The sequence below is a fragment of the Lactuca sativa genome, chromosome 6 (assembly GCF_002870075.4).
Source record: "Lactuca sativa cultivar Salinas chromosome 6, Lsat_Salinas_v11, whole genome shotgun sequence".
NCBI classification, from domain to species: Eukaryota; Viridiplantae; Streptophyta; class Magnoliopsida; order Asterales; family Asteraceae; genus Lactuca; species Lactuca sativa.
Genome location: NC_056628.2, coordinates 1,244,843 through 1,260,705, shown reverse-complemented (window position 1 = coordinate 1,260,705; position 15,863 = coordinate 1,244,843). Strand labels below are relative to the sequence as shown.

The 15,863-nt window shown below is 45.4% G+C and overlaps 1 non-coding gene across 1 annotated transcript; it reads right to left on the bottom strand.

Moving 5' to 3' along the window:
• Window positions 1-14,263: 14,263 nt before the first annotated feature.
• LOC111888478 (small nucleolar RNA R71) lies at window positions 14,264-14,370 on the bottom strand. Its single transcript, XR_002849229.2, has one exon. It is a non-coding gene; the product is annotated as a small nucleolar RNA R71 (small nucleolar RNA).
• Window positions 14,371-15,863: the final 1,493 nt, after the last annotated feature.

Here is a 15,863-nt window from a genome sequence, read left to right as displayed (position 1 = left end):
GAATATGGTGCTAACCCATGAAATTCACACTTTGTACCTTACCAAGTCGTTGGTGGAGCGTGTGTGGGTTACCGACACACTAATTTTGACTAGTAAGGATAACAAAGGGTGACTTAATGTTTATCATAGATCGGTGTAGTGTGTGTGGGTAACCGGCACATCGATTAGGTGATAATATTAGGGGTACCAAGTGAGTTTGCATGGTTATTCACACCTTATTTTGTGATCCTTGGCATCCCAGTCAAAAAACTTGAAGGCGACAATCGAGATTGAAACATGCTATTGAAAAGTTCAATGAATCTCAAAAGAATCCAGGAATTTCTTGAACCAATTAAACCTAATATCTTATTTCATTTCCATGGTGGAAATTGGTGAATCGTCATTCACCTACCTTCAAATATGTTATAGCTTAGATTACGGCATCCCTCTTCTAAGTTATAACATATTGTTTTGGGTCCTAGCCTTACTATTACATTTGGGTGTCTTATTAAGGACTCTATATATCTAATCTAAACTTGTCCTTCTTCTTTTCAGATTTCTTCCAACAATAATCCTTCGAGCTCTAACCCTACCGGCTCCTTCTCTCTCATGAACCTTTGTGGGAGAGTCATCTTTGATGGTTCAAACTTCAATGATTGGATAAGAAACATCATGATGGTCACACGCTATGAGGACAAGGAATATGTCCTCGACAAGGAGCTCAAGGAACTTGATCAGTCTACTGCTACTCCTCAGGAGATCGCTGACTTTTGGGCTCATAAGAGAGATGCCACCAAGGTGGCATGTATCATGATGGCCACTATGACAGCCGAACTCCAGAAGTCCTATGAGGACTTCTACCCTTTTGAGATGCACCAGGATTTGATGGAACGCTACCATCAAAGTGCTCGTTAAGAGTGGTATAAGATTATCTCCTCCATGATAACAACTAGAATGAAGGATGGCGAATCCATCATGACCCACATGCAGAAGATGCAAAGATTTGTGGACCGTCTGCTAAAACTGAATGTGAACATCCCCGAGGAGTTGGCAATCGACATCATTTTGCACTCCTTGCCTCCTTGTTATGACCAATTTAGAATGACTTACCACATGAACAAGGAGGAGGTCACACTCAGCAAGCTTCGGGGACTCTTGAAGACCACCGAAAGTGGTCTTAAAGGTAAGTCAGTTGTTTCTACTCCTACTCCTGCTACAACCCCTGTTTTGGCTATAGGGCAGGGCAAAGGAAAAAAGAGGAAGATCCCTTCGAAGGGTACCAAGGGAAAGTCTCTTGAAGGCTCCTCATCTAGAATCAAAAGTGCTTTCGTTACTCCTTCTGCCATCCCTAAGGATGTTGAATGCTACTACTGTCAGAATAAGGGGAACTGGAAGCGAAACTGCCCTAAATACTTGCAGGATCATAAGGATGGGAAAGTGAAACCCACCCATGCAGGTATTTACACAATATTGTCTAATAACTCACCATATTCTTACTCTTGGGTGCTTGATTCAGGATATGGTATTCACATATGTTCTGATTTACAGGGCCTAAGAAGAAGTGAGGATGTGGAGCACGGGAAGATAAACCTGATTATGGGAAATAGGAAGGCTTCACCTGTTTCCAAGATTGGAGTTTATACCTTGATGCTAAGTAGTGGGTTATAGTTAGATTGGAATAAATGTGTGTACTCGTCTAAAATGGCAAGAAATATTATTTCTTTTCATGGTTTGTACAAAAAAGGTTTTACCTTTTCGTTTGATAATGATTGTGGTGGTATTAATGCTTTCTTTAATAATGTTCTTTATTTTAAAGTATTACCTTGTGATGGTATGTATGAAACTATGTCGGTTGTAGATAACCTAGGAAATAATGTGTTGTGTATTGATTCGTCTACTAGCTTGGATAAGGCATCATTATGGCATCGTCGTCTTGGACATGTAAACAAGAAACGCATAGGCCAACTCCAAAAGGATGGAGTCCTGGAGTCAGTTGACCTAAAGTCGGATGACAGTTGTGAATCTTGTTTGCTTGAAAAAATGACAAAATCACCCTTCACTGGTACTTGTGCAAGGGGTGAGGGTTTGTTGGACCTTATACATACTGATGTATGTGGACCATTTAAAACTTCCACAAGGGATGCTCATCGCTATTGTGTGACTTTTACTGATGATTACAGTAGATATGGTTATGTCTACTTAATCAAGCATAAGTCAGAGACCATTGAAAAGTTTAAAGAGTTTAAACAGGAAGTGGAGAATCAATTAGGCAGGAAGATTAAGATGCTACGATTCGATCGAGGTGGTGAGTATCTTAGTATAGAGTTCCTTGACTATCTTAAGGAATGTGGGATTGTCTCACAATTGACACCTCCCAGGACACCACAGCTGAATGGTGTAGCCGAGAGGCATAATCGAACCTTGCTGGACATGGTTCATTCCATGATGAGTCAACTTTCGTTACCAATCTCTTTTTGGGGGTATGCCTTAGAGACATCTGCCCATATCCTTAATCTAGTCCCTACAAAGAAGGTTACTAAAACACCTCACGAATTGTGGATTGGGAAAGTTCCCAATCTAGATCACATCAAGATTTGGGGTTGCGAGGCTTTCGTGAGACACGAGAATCAGGATAAGCTCGAACCTTGAAGTGAGAGGTGTATTTTCATCGGCTACCCGCGAAATTCTTTTGGTTAGCTCTTCTACGGACCTAGTAAGAATTTGGTCTTTGTGGCAAGAAGAGGAGTCTTTCGAGAGAGAGAATTTATAAGCCAAGGAAACAGTGGGAGGCAAATTGATCTTGAAGAAATTCAAGAGTCAAGTGGTGAAGGAACCTCAGACACTAGCAATCAACCTAAGGAGGAAACACCTGTTGAGCCAGCTAACGAGTGTGTGCCTGCAAGGCGTTCCACAAGGGCAAGGAACACACCTGATTTCTATTATGGATTCCATATTACTACAGAAGGTGATAGGTTTATCAGTGATAGTACACTGGTAAATTTGGATGAACCTAACAGTTTTAACGAAGCCATGGTAGGCCCAGAGTCTACTAAATGGAAGGAGGCCATGGACAGCGAGATACAGTCCATGTATGACAATCAAGTTTGGAACTTGCTTGACAATGTACCAGGCCGTAAAACAATCGGGTGCAAATGGATCTTCAAGAAGAAGATTGACATGGATGGAAAGGTGCACATTTACAAAGCGCGACTGGTTGCAAAAGGTTTTACTCAAACTCATGGTATTGATTATGATGAAACCTTCTCACCAGTAGCGAAGATTAAGTCCATTAGGATCATGCTAGCCATTGCTGCATTTCATGATTATGAAATATGGAAAATAGATGTCAAAACTGCTTTCCCTAATTGGAAGCTGGCTGAGGATGTTTACATGGTTCAGCCAGAGGGTTTTTGTAACAGCCCGGAATCTCAGGTATTATTAAAATTATGTTTTTGGGGTGATTTAAGGGGGGACTCGGCGAGTGGAGCCTAGACTCGCCGAGTAGGATCGCGGACTTGGTCGCGGTTCCGCGACTGGACTCGACGAGTCCAGATATGGACTCGGCGAGTCGACGCTGTTCAGCAGAAACCCTAACCGTTCAGGTTTGGGACGTATAAAAGGGGTCCATTGGCCGTCATTGTTCGTTTTAGCTTTCTGAGAAAAACCCTAAATCGATTTAGTGCAGCAGGAGCAAGGATCTTAGGCCATTGTTGATTATAGAAGAGTGGGGATGCAAGGAAGAGGAAGGATTGGCTAAAAGAGCAGCAAGGGGGTCACATTCTGAGGTTGGGAACACAGAGAACACATCATCCAGGTAAGAATTCGTGTATGCTCTGCTATATTGATGTATTTATGGAATTAGGGTTTATAGAACCCATTTAGTGATTTGATGATGTAATGCCTTGTTACCCCACGATTATAGTCTTGTATTAGGACCTTTAGAGGTCCAGAAGGTCCCATGCATGTGTACTTCGGGACGAGACCTATCTCAGGAAGCAGTTACTCGTCTGCATGGCATGGACTCGCCGAGTTGTTCTTCAGACTCGGCGAGTAGCTTGAAGATTCACTGGGACTCGCCGAGTTGTTCATCAGACTCGGCGAGTGGAGTCGGGGTGGCCCCGCGATTCTTCCACGAGGACCTCGTCGAGTCAAGAGGGATACTCGACGAGTAGAAAGGGAATATTCAGGAGTTTGTGAGGACGACTAGACTCGCCGAGTCGCCATGGTACTCGCCGAGTCCAGTCGAGTTGACCGTTGACCAGAGTTGACCTAAGTCTGACTTCTTAGGGATAGTCACACTTAGATGATATGGGTGTTAATGAGTTATGTAATGTTATAGGAGGGTTGTAGCTCGTTGGTTTGTGCGCGAGTGATTTCAGGAGTTGATAGCTTTCAGCACTTACGAGGTGAGTCTTCTCACTATACTGTACCCGGAAGGGTTGACTGTGTGACCGGAAGGTCGGATATGATATGTGATATGTATGCTATATGTGGTATGTTATATGTTATATGTGCTATGTATGTTATGGGCCGGAAGGCGAATATGTTATGGGCCGGAAGGCGATATGATGTGTGATGGACCGGAAGGTCGGCGTGGGTAAGGCCGGAAGGTTTACCCAGCAGGGACGGAAGTCCCCAGAGACACATGGACCGGAAGGCAATGTTATGTGGACCGAATGGTCCGGGCCGGAAGGCGTATGTGCGTAAGTTGTATTTTGGGGAACTCACTAAGCATTTATGCTTACAGTTGTTGTGGATGTATGTTTTTCAGGTACTAGCGAGGACCGTGGGAAGGCGCCGGCATGATCGATACACACTGAAGAATGTTTCATGATCTTGGGAGTTTGAATAATTGTATTGACCGAATGATTAAACTGTTTATGTCTTGTTTTTAATGGAAATAATTATGTTTTTAAAATGAAAAATTTGTTTGAAAAATTGAGTTGTTACAATTGGTATCAGAGCCTTGGTTTGAGGGATTCGGGTGCACCTTCGGGGGGTAACTGAACTCAAACCGAGGATTTGAGGAAACTTTTCAAATAAAGGCATAACTTTTGTAAATGGTTTTGTGGTAAGCAAGAAAGAAGCAGTGTGTACGATCAGTCAGCGCCCGAACGGTAAAAGATCCCCAAAATACCTTACAATATTATATGATATGAATTGTTATGCATGCTAGAAGACTAGGTATTCATGATAGGACTAGAGTGGCCTGATTTGTGATGCCTTAGTCTAGGGAGGTTGCCTATATGTGATGCTTTGCTAGTACTCACTATCTGGAGTTTGGGGAGGAGGACTTGGGATGAACATTGATGCGGTGTAGTCGGTAGTATTGGGCCCGTACTACCGAGGACGCCGGGTCAGTGGGAGGCCCAAGTAAGAATCCCTGGCTATCTGGGACTGAGTAGGGTTGCGTGTCGAGTACGATTATACTCGGTAGAATCTCTGATAGTTTTATGTTGTATTTCAGAGATATCATGGTTAGACCGCGGCACGGGGAAAGTTCGAGCGGTATGAGTGACGAGGACATTCGTCAGATGATCCACGAGGAGGTGGCGGCGGCGATCCGGGCTGAGATCCCGGAGATGTTTGGGTCTATCAAGACCACCCTGATGGAGACGTTCGACGAGCGGTACGCCGCATTGACTGAGGCTGCAACCGCTGCAGCTACCGCAGCTGTGGCCGCTGCTAGGCCACAGGGGGGTGATTCATTGCTGTTCCGAGAGTTCAGCAACACGAAGCCACCAGAGTTCGATGGGACGCAGGATCCGATTGCTGCGATGAGGTGGATCGCAGATATAGAGGGGTGCTTCTATACTTGTTCATGCCCGGAGCACCTGAGGGTACGGTTCGCTTTGAACCAGCTCCGTCTGGGAGCGAAGGACTGGTGGAAGTTCGTGACAGCGAATTTCACTTTGGCAGAGACTACAGCGGTGACATGGGAGGGATTTACTGCCATGTTCAGGGATGAGTACGTTCCCCCGGTGGAGAGGGAACGATTGGTGCAGGAGTTCTTGACCCTCAAGCAGGGTACCGATTCTGTTGCGGTGATTACACGGAAGTTTCATGAGAGGGCGATGTTTTGCCCTGAGCTGGTGTCCTCAGAGCAGGCTCGGATGAGCCGATACTTGGGTGTCTTGAGGAGGGATATTCGGGAGTTTGTGTCAAACTCCACTTACCATACTTTTGCTGAGCTTCAGGCGAATGCCAGGAAGCGCGAGATCGAGTTGGAGACCCAGGCTAGGGAGGAGGCCGAGTCTCAGCGGGTGGATCGGCGACCGGCCCAGTTCCAGCCGGCAGCCAAGCGGGCCAAGTCCGCTGATTCGAGGACAGGAGGTTCGAAGGGTCGCACTTGCGGGAAGTGCGGCAAGAGTCATAATGGAGTATGTCGATCTGGTGCTTGCTACAAGTGTGGCAAGGAGGGGCACATTGCTAGGGAGTGCCCCAAGGGATTTTCGGTTTGCTTTCATTGCAACCAGACTGGCCATAGGAAGGCTGAGTGCCCTCAGCTTCTTCAGGGATCTGCACCTGCTGCCGGAGTTCCTGCGACTCGACCGGTGAAGGCCGAGGCCCCGAGGGCTCGGGGAAGAGCCTTTCAGCTGACTGCGGAAGAGGTCCGCGCTGCGCCCGATGTTGTGGCAGGTATGTTGTAATTCATGTAATTATTTTAATGTCGATATGTTATGCTTATGTTATTATGCGCGTAGGTACTTTCCTTGTGAACTCTGTGCCTGCCTTAGTGTTATTTGACTCGGGTGCGAGTAGGTCCTTTGTGTCCTTGGCCTTTAGTCAGCATATTGGCGCTAGTCGTGAGTCGTTGAGTCGACCTTTGAGAGTATCTATAGCTGACGAGAAGGTGATTTGTGCTACGGAGGTTCTTCGGGGATGTGTACTAGATATTTTCGGGGTTGGATTCCCGATTGATCTGATTCCTATCGCGATGGGGGATGTCTGTGTCATCGTGGGCATGGACTGGCTGAGCCGGTTCGGCGCTGTCATCGACTGTGAGCGTCAGTTGGTGACTATACGAGACCCTAGAGGGGGAGTTCTTTCGGTATATGGCGAGGGTACCCGTTCGGGATCAGCTTTTTGTTCGGCCGCTAGGGCGAGGCAGTGTCTACGACAGGGCTGTAAGGGTTTCGTGGCGTATGTGATGGATACGCGGGAGGTTTCTGAGAAACCGAAGTCAGTTGAGGAAGTTCCGGTGGTGCGCGAGTTTTCAGATGTCTTTCCCGAGGAGTTGCCGGGAGTACCGCCTGTGAGGCAAGTAGAGTTTAGTATCGATCTGGTTCCGGGGGCAGCGCCTATTGCCAAGGTGCCCTATCGTCTTGCACCTCCAGAGATGCAAGAGTTGTCCTCGCAACTCCAGGAGTTGCTAGGAAAGGGATTCATTCGGCCGAGCAGCTCGCCATGGGGAGCACCTATTCTGTTCGTCAAAAAGAAAGATGGTTCACACCGGATGTGCATTGATTACCGGGAGTTGAACAAGCTAACGGTCAAGAACCGTTACCCGTTGCCGAGGATCGATGATTTATTCGATCAGTTGCAGGGAGCATCTTGGTTTTCCAAGATCGATCTGAGGTCAGGATATCATCAGGTGAGAGTACGGGATGAAGACGTCCAGAAGACAGCGTTTAGAACGCGATATGGACATTATGAGTTTGTGGTGATGCCTTTTGGACTCACCAACGCCCCGGCTGTGTTCATGGATCTCATGAACAGAGTATGCAGGCCGATGTTGGATCGGTCGGTGATTGTATTTATCGACGACATTCTGGTGTATTCGAGATCGAAAGAGCAGCATGAGGAGCATTTGAGGGAGGTCCTTGAGGTATTGAGGTCGGAGAAACTTTATGCAAAGTTCTCCAAATGTGACTTCTGGTTACGGGAGGTCCAGTTTCTAGGACATGTGGTTAATCAGAAAGGGATATTGGTCGATCCGGCCAAGGTTGAGGCGGTGATGAGTTGGGAGGTGCCGAGGTCACCCTCTGAGATCAGAAGTTTCCTTGGGTTGGCAGGGTATTATCGGAGATTTATCAAGGATTTCTCCAAGATCGCAGTGCCACTCACCAGATTGACCCGGAAGGGTGTTACGTTCTCATGGGGGCCCGAGCAGCAGACCTCCTTTGAGACACTTCGCCAGAGATTGTGCGAAGCCCCGGTATTAGCTCTTCCAGAAGGGATGGAAGATTTCGTGGTATATTGCGACGCATCGATTTCGGGATTGGGTGCAGTGTTAATGCAGAGGGGTCATGTGATAGCTTATGCGTCGAGGCAGCTGAAGCCTCATGAGGCGAGATATCCCACGCATGATTTAGAGTTGGGGGCAGTAGTGTTCGCCCTCAAGATTTGGCGCCACTACTTGTATGGGGTTCGATGTACGATATACACGGACCATAAGAGTTTGAAGTATTTGATGGATCAGCCCAACCTAAATATGCGTCAGAGGAGGTGGTTGGATGTGGTCAAGGATTATGATTGTGAGATCCTGTACCACCCAGGCAAGGCTAATGTGGTAGCCGATGCATTGAGCCGCAGGGCGGAGAGCACTCCATTGCGAGACGTATGCTTGAGACTGACTGTGATGACTCCAGTATTGGACGCTATTCGTGGGGCCCAGGCAGAGGCGGTGCGACCAGAAATGCAGAAGAAAGAGCGGGTTGTGGGGTTAATCTCAGAGTTTGTCAAGGATAGTCGAGGCCTTATGACGTTTCAGGGTCGGATTTGGGTACCGTTCGTGGGCGGTACGCGTATTACGTTGATGGAAGAGGCTCATAGATCGAAATTCTCGATCCATCCCGGTGCTACAAAGATGTATTTGGACTTAAGGAAGGAATATTGGTGGCCCTGTATGAAGAGGGACGTGGCATGGTTCGTTGAGAGGTGCTTGACCTGCCGTAGGGTTAAGGCTGAGCACCAGAGACCGCATGGCAAGTTGCAGCCATTGAAGATCCCCGAGTGGAAGTGGGAACAGATTACTATGGATTTTATCACCAAATTGCCGAGGACTGCTAGGGGAGTTGACGCAATTTGGGTGATCGTGGATAGGTTGACAAAGAGTGCACACTTCCTTGCCATCAGTGAGAGTTCTTCGGCGGAGAAATTGGCGGAGATATACGTGAGAGAGGTGGTATCTCGGCACGGGGTGCCGATCTCGATTGTGTCAGACCGTGATGTGCGCTTTACTTCCAGATTCTGGAAGAAATTCCATGAGGAGCTGGGTACTAAATTGCATTTTAGTACCGCATACCATCCCCAGACAGACGGTCAGAGCGAACGGACAATTCAGACACTGGAGGACATGCTCCGAGCGTGTGTGCTAGACTTCGGGGGTAGTTGGGATGCGTATTTACCCTTAGCAGAGTTTTCCTACAACAACAGCCATCATTCGAGCATTGGTAAGCCGCCTTTCGAGCTGTTGTATGGTAGGAGGTGTCGGACTCCCATTTGCTGGGGAGAGGTGGGACAGAGAGTGATGGGCAGCACGGAGATCATACTCCAGACGACAGAGCAGATTCAACAAGTGAGACAAAGACTATTGACTGCCCAGAGCCGACAGAAGAGTTATGCAGACAGGCGCCGATCCGAGCTTGAATTTCAAGTCGGCGACTTCGTTCTCCTGAAGGTCTCTCCTTGGAAAGGAGTGATTCGGTTCAGGAAGAGAGGCAAGTTGGGGCCCCGGTATATTGGGCCATTTCGTGTGATTGCAAGGATAGGTCGGGTAGCCTACCGGTTGGAGTTGCCAGCGGAGTTGGGTCAGATCCATGACACTTTTCATGTGTCGCAGTTGAGGAAGTGCATAGCCGATGAGTCGGCAGTGGTTCCATTGGAGGATATTCAGGTGGATGCGAGCCTGAATTACGCGGAGAGACCAGTGGCTATCAGGGATCGGAAGATCAAGGTTCTGAGGAACAAGGAAGTACCTCTGGTGTTGGTTCAATGGCAACACCGTAAGGGATCAGAAATGACTTGGGAACCGGAGCGCGAAATGCGGGAGCAGCATCCGGAACTATTTGCAGAGTGAGACTTCGAGGGCGAAGTCTAATCCAAGTGGGGGAGAGTTGTAACAGCCCGGAATCTCAGGTATTATTAAAATTATGTTTTTGGGGTGATTTAAGGGGGGACTCGGCGAGTGGAGCCTAGAGTCGCCGAGTAGGATCGCGGACTTGGTCGCGGTTCCGCGACTGGACTCGACGAGTCCAGATATGGACTCGGCGAGTCGACGCTGTTCAGCAGAAACCCTAACCGTTCAGGTTTGGGACGTATAAAAGGGGTCCATTGGCCGTCATTGTTCGTTTTAGCTTTCTGAGAAAAACCCTAAATCGATTTAGTGCAGCAGGAGCAAGGATCTTAGGCCATTGTTGATTATAGAAGAGTGGGGGTGCAAGGAAGAGGAAGGATTGGCTAAAAGAGCAGCAAGGGGGTCACATTCTGAGGTTGGGAACACAGAGAACACATCATCCAGGTAAGAATTCGTGTATGCTCTGCTATATTGATGTATTTATGGAATTAGGGTTTATAGAACCCATTTAGTGATTTGATGATGTAATGCCTTGTTACCCCACGATTATAGTCTTGTATTAGGACCTTTAGAGGTCCAGAAGGTCCCATGCATGTGTACTTCGGGACGAGACCTATCTCAGGAAGCAGTTACTCGTCTGCATGGCATGGACTCGCCGAGTTGTTCTTCAGACTCAGCGAGTGGAGTCGGGGTGGCCCCGCGATTCTTCCACGAGGACCTCGTCGAGTCAAGAGGGATACTCGACGAGTAGAAAGGGAATATTCAGGAGTTTGTGAGGACGACTAGACTCGCCGAGTCGCCATGGTACTCGCAGAGTCCAGTCGAGTTGACCGTTGACCGTTGACCAGAGTTGACCTAAGTCTGACTTCTTAGGGATAGTCACACTTAGATGATATGGGTGTTAATGAGTTATGTAATGTTATAGGAGGGTTGTAGCTCGTTGGTTTGTGCGCGAGTGATTTCAGGAGTTGATAGCTTTCAGCACTTACGAGGTGAGTCTTCTCACTATACTGTACCCGGAAGGGTTGACTGTGTGACCGGAAGGTCGGATATGATATGTGATATGTATGCTATATGTGGTATGTTATATGTTATATGTGCTATGTATGTTATGGGCCGGAAGGCGAATATGTTATGGGCCGGAAGGCGATATGATGTGTGATGGACCGGAAGGTCGGCGTGGGTAAGGCCGGAAGGTTTACCCAGCAGGGACGGAAGTCCCCAGAGACACATGGACCGGAAGGCAATGTTATGTGGACCGAATGGTCCGGGCCGGAAGGCGTATGTGCGTAAGTTGTATTTTGGGGAACTCACTAAGCATTTATGCTTACAGTTGTTGTGGATGTATGTTTTTCAGGTACTAGCGAGGACCGTGGGAAGGCGCCGGCATGATCGATACACACTGAAGAATGTTTCATGATCTTGGGAGTTTGAATAATTGTATTGACCGAATGATTAAACTGTTTATGTCTTGTTTTTAATGGAAATAATTATGTTTTTAAAATGAAAAATTTGTTTGAAAAATTGAGTTGTTACAGTTTTGCCAGTCCAGAATACCCTAATAGGGTGTGCAAGCTTGATAGATCTATTTATGGATTGAAACAAGCATCTCGCAGCTGGAATCTTTGTTTTGATGAAAAGGTCAAAGAGTTTGGCTTCTCGAGAAGCGAAGATGATTCTTGCGTGTATGTCAGAGCTAGTGGGAGTATAGTCAGCTTTTTGGTACTCTATGTGGATGACATACTACTCATAGGAAATGATGTCCCAACTTTGCAAGAAGTGAAGTCCTGGCTTGGGAAGTGCTTTTCTATGAAGGACCTTGGGGAGGCCGCCTATATCCTAGGGATAAGGATATTAAGAGAAAGGAGTAAAAGACTAATTGGACTTAGTTAGAGTACTTACATGGACAAAGTATTGAAAAGGTTCAACATGCAGAATTCCAACAAAGGAGATTTACCGATCCAAATCAATGCCAAACTAAGTAAGACTCAGAGTCCGGGTATAGAGGAAGAGATATCTGAGATGAGTCAAGTATATTTACACTTATTTTTAGGCAGTATTTAAGTACATTTTTATTAATAAATTGATAATATGTTTAGAATAATGATACTTATGAGTTTAAATTGTTATTTTCAGTCAATACAAAGGATTTTCGAAGAAAGGGACCAAAGGTGACAAAATGGGGAACATGGGAGGCTTGGAAGACAAGAAAATAATAAATTCACGATAAGGACTAAATTCACGACGTGGCAATGAAGCCCACGACGTGGCATGGGTGTTCCAGAAGATAAGCATCGCGACGCGGAGGATTTCCTTGAAGGATACGGATTGCTTGAAGCCCACGACGTGGCGCAACCTGGCCACGACGTGGCGCGGGTTTTTAAGGATTATATAAGTTCTCCTGATTATTACGAAAGGGGAGACTTTTGGAGAAGAAAAAGAGTTCCAGGAGACGAATAAGAACGAAAGAAAGGTTCTGGAAGAGGGTTTTCAACACCAAAAGAAGTAAAGGTTTATTTTTAAAACATGTCTTTCATTAGTTTTAGCTGTGTTAGTTTAATTACTATGATGAGCAACTGAATCTAGCTACTCTTGTTTAGCTAGATGAAGCTTTGAACTTATGAATAGTTATATGATTATGGATTAAGCTTAGTTGGTGAAAATTTGCTTGTGTTTGATTTGTATGACCTAGCATGGTAATATTTGTTTATCTAATTGCTTAATTACATGTTCTGTGTAGCTTAGTGACCATTAAACTGCATGAACCTGTTTACCTAATAATATAGTGAACATTGAATTGTTAGAGCTAGGATTGACCAATCTTAGTTAGTAATTAGAATAAATTAAAGTTTAGCTGTGCTAGAGAACGAGAATTGTGATCATAATTGCGTTTACACAACAAATCTTATATAGCATATTTACAACTATAATTAGTTTTGTGTTTAATTATGTGTGAACATACATGGTTTGACATGAATTAGTTAAATATTGGTAAAATAGAACTAAATTACTAATATAAGTAAAAACCAACTTAGTAATCCGTAATTGTTAGCTAGCCATAAGGGAAAAGTGAATTCAATCTAAACAAGAGTGTGTGTTTTTACTTATTGAATTGGATTTAAGTTCATCTGATCTTGTAAAATCAGATAAAAACCTTTATTAAATTTGTTAATAAATTAGGTTAATTTAATAGCAAGTAAATTAATTAGAACACCGTTCCCTGTGATCGACACCCGACTTACCCAAGCTATACTGTAATCTGACTAGGTACACTGCCTATAAGTGCATAGATAGTTAAGTTTGTTAGGTTATAAATATTAAAATTATTGAGTACTTTTGTGCACATCAAGTTTTTGGCGCCGTTGCTGGGGAAGCGGCTTAGTTTTTAGTTTATTTATTTGCATTAAATTAATCGATCCTTCTTGTGGAGTCACAGCCACAAAAAGTTAATTTTTCAGCAAAATAAATTTTTTTTTCAAGAAGTCCACGACGTGGTCACATACTTGCCACGACGTGGACAGGCAAAAATTTTTAAAATTTTTTTTAGTTGGTAGTTAGTTTTTCTTATTTTAGTACAGTTTTACGTTTTAGTTTAGCAAGTTGCAGGAGTTCATGACCAGAAGCTCAAACACACACTTGGTGCCACCACTGGAAGACCCTGAATCTGCACTTCGCAAGAAAAAGACGCCCTTGCAAGAATTGAAGTCAGCCTTTTCTAGGAAGTCGGGAAAGAAGACAGGAGAGTCCAGCTCATCAGCGAAGCACAAGAGCAATCTTGAGCACTTGGATCACACACCCGTGCTAGAAAGCGAGTCCGAAAGCGATACCGAGCCAGAATTTGAAGAACACACAAGTGAACCCGAGAACGAGCCAAGGAACGAGATGGAAGCGATTGAAGAAATGTCCATGGGAGCATAAAAAAAGCGGATCCGAGATGATATGGGTCCTGGGCTAGTCCAACCCGCAATTCCTGCCACTGCCACATTTGAGCTGAAGGGACACATATTGACAGCACTGAAGGACATCCCATTTTTCGGGAAGGATCATGAGGATGCTTTTAAGCATCTAGACGAAGTCAACGACATTGCAGATTACTTCAATATCCCAAATGTCACCAGGAATACAGTCTTGCTTAGGATGCTTCCCATCACTTTCAAAGGAGCTGCTAAGGAGTGGTTAAAAGCACTCCCACCAGGTACAATCACCACATGGGCTCAAATGCGTGAGCAATTCCTGGACCAGTTTTGCCCGCCATCCAAAATAGCCAAACTCAAGAAGGCGATAGCTAACTTTGAGCAACAACCGGGGGAGTCACTATACGAAGCATGGGAGCGGTATAAGGGCTTACTCAGAAATTGCCCTCAACATGACCTAAATGTGCAGCAAGAGATGTCAATCTTTTATGATGGGGTCAATGTAATGACAAGACAACTCCTTGATTCTCAAGGACCGTTGACAAAGAAAAATCCAAGGGAAGTCAAGGAGCTCATCGAAGAATTCGCGAAACACTCCCACGAATACCATAACCCGAGGCAAGACGGAAGTAAAAGCGGTGGAGGGGCCCAAACTGAAGACATTGCAGCTGTCATGGCCATGCTAAATAACATGGATCGCCGGATAACACAAATGGACCAGTCGATACATGCCATAAGAGTGGGGTGCGAGCGATGCAGTGGTCCACACTTGACCAAGGACCGCAATATGGATGAGTTTGGGAACAGAAAAGCTCAAGTGTGCTACTCTAGTGGGGATAAGTTTGATGACGACTGGAGGAAACCAAAGAGGGAGTGGCTGCCATATGAAGAATATAAAAAGCAAAAAGAAGAGAAGTATAGGCAGACAGGTCGAGGCTTTTACCAAAAGGAGCAACCACCAATCGAGAAGAAACCTGACCTAGAGACCATTTTGATGAAGTTTATGGAGACTTCGGAAAAGAGACATGATGCCACGGATTCCGCCATCATGGAACAACAAACAATGATAAAAAACCAGCAAGCCTCCATCCATAACCTTGAAGTACAATTTGGTCAACTAGCCATTTTAGTCCACGAAAAATTGTCTCCGAAGAATCCCGAAGTAAAAGCCCAATCTCACGTAATGGCCATCGATACTGAAGAAGATACAATATCCGAGTTCCTGGAGGCGTTGGAAGAACAACCGCAGCAGCCCAAGAAATCAAGGATCAAAAACAGAGAGAATGTTGAACCAGGCTCGCCACGACGTGGCACACCTCTGGCCACGACGTGGCGCAAGTCTGAGCAAAAATCTTTTGAGCCTATTCCAGATTATCATCCACCTATGCCATTTCCCACCCGTGCAACACTTAGTCAACTGGAGAAGGAACATTTAGAGTTTGTGAAACATGTGAAAGGGATTCCAATTAATACTCCCTTTGTTAAGTCCTTATCCAAAGCTTCCGAGAACCAGAAATTACTGCAAGACTTGATAGATACGCGAAGGCAATTAAAGAAACAGTCCACAGTGATTCTAAGTGAGCAAATTTCAAAAGTTGTGCTGGGAGAAACACCAGAAAAGATGGGGGATCCTGGACGCCTCACTCTTCCATGCGAGTTTGGGAATAAAATGAAGGTTAATGCTTTAGCCGATTCCAGGGCTAGCATTAATCTAATGCCTTTTTCATTTTATCAAAAATTGGAGATTCAGAAGATGAAGGCTACAAAAATGAAGATTCACATGGCAAACCGTTCGGTGACACAACCCCGAGGCATAGTGGAGGATATTTTGGTGAAAATTGGAAAATTTGTTTTTCCAATAGATTTTGTAGTCTTGGACATGAAAGAAGACACGGATGTTCCGATAATCCTTGGTCGACCATTGCTTAACACTGCTGGTGCCCTGGTTGATA